The sequence below is a fragment of the Mus pahari genome, chromosome 7 (genome assembly GCF_900095145.1).
Source record: "Mus pahari chromosome 7, PAHARI_EIJ_v1.1, whole genome shotgun sequence".
Lineage (NCBI taxonomy): Eukaryota > Metazoa > Chordata > Mammalia > Rodentia > Muridae > Mus > Mus pahari.
This window is the reverse complement of record NC_034596.1, coordinates 112,537,969-112,539,482: the sequence shown is the minus strand read 5'-3', so window position 1 is coordinate 112,539,482 and position 1,514 is coordinate 112,537,969.

Sequence of the window (1,514 nt, the reverse complement as noted above, 5' to 3'; positions counted from 1 at the left end):
GTGAGTTGGATCCCAGACATTGGATGGTTGGAGATTGATTTTTGCTTTTGNTTGTGACTGTGTCCTGATATTTTTCCCTCTTGAAGGAAGTTTTTTAGTGAAGCCCACAGTTAAGAGACTTTGAATTTTAAAGGGTTTGAACTTNTAATATGTAAAGACTGTGGGACTTTTAAAGTTATTTAGATCACCCACACACCATACTTAAGTTTTTATTGTGGTTTAAATAACAAATGTCCCCCACATTACTATGTGTTTGAGAACTTTCTCTCCAGCTAGTAGTGGTGTTTACAGAGAATATGGAACCTTTAGGAGGCAAAGACTTGCTAGAGGTCATTGAGGATGGCTCTGAAGTTTGATAGTCTGGCCCGACTTGCATGTGAAGTTTATTCAAAGGAAGTCTAACAGCTTTCAAGATAAGCCAGCTGTGGCAATTAGGCTGGTAAAATGATTTTGTCAAATAGCAAGTCATTGGGCCCTGAAGCCCAAAGGAACAAGGAACATAGAGCTCAGAATAAGAGAGGGATCCCTAAGGCAACCATCGTGAAGTAGTTGTGAGTAGGGAGAGGTGTTAATCATAGCAGGAGAAAAGCCACTGTGTGCAGTAAGGGATGTGTCAGTGCAACCCAAGAGAGCACACCAACTTATAAAGCACAGGGGACTCTGCTATGGTTAGGAAGACAATGCACAAGCCATTCTCTGTGCTCTTTGTATGTGCACCTCATCTGTGAGTCCCATGAGGGAGCACCGCAGACCGTATCTTTGATTCACGGTAACCTAGCAAAGCTGTTGCAGCCCTACTGGCCTTTGAAAACATCACTAAATGAGTTGATTCCACTTCAATTTGAATATTCCATTACCACATTTGCTTTAACCCAAATTGTTTACATTGGATCATACTTATTGTGTCCCCACTCCCAGGATGTCTGTATCTAGCAATCACCTGCCAATGGTGCTGGAAACAAACACACCCACATCATCACAACCCTTTCCTTCACAAAATAGCCTTCTCCAACAGCCAGCCAAAGAATACAAAAATTTAAAGCCATTTTTAAACCTTGATAATGAAAAAGTGAAAAGACTTTATTTTTAGTGTTACTCAACCTTCTGTATTATGCAGATGTGAATTATAAAATTGAGTTTTAATTTTGCTTTGTGCTAGTGATTTTTGAAATGGCCTAAATCCATAGTCAAGGGCTAGTCTTATCCATTTCAAAGTGCCAGTCACTAAAAATTTACTGAGTTACAAGGATGACGATTCACCCAAAAGTAGGAACTTAGGGTTTCTAAACAGAGTGCAGGGTGATTGCAACTTGCAGCCCTACCCTATGTAGCTGTTCTTGCCTTTGTTCCATCTGAGTGACAGCAGTAAATGTTAATGTTTGCATAATATACTTATTGTAAATGCAAAAGACCTCAAAGACTGAGTACTTATAGGGTAGACTGTTGAAAGTACACTTCTTGGCCGGGTGTGGTGGCGCATGCCTTTAATCCCAGAACTTGGGAGGCAGAGGCAG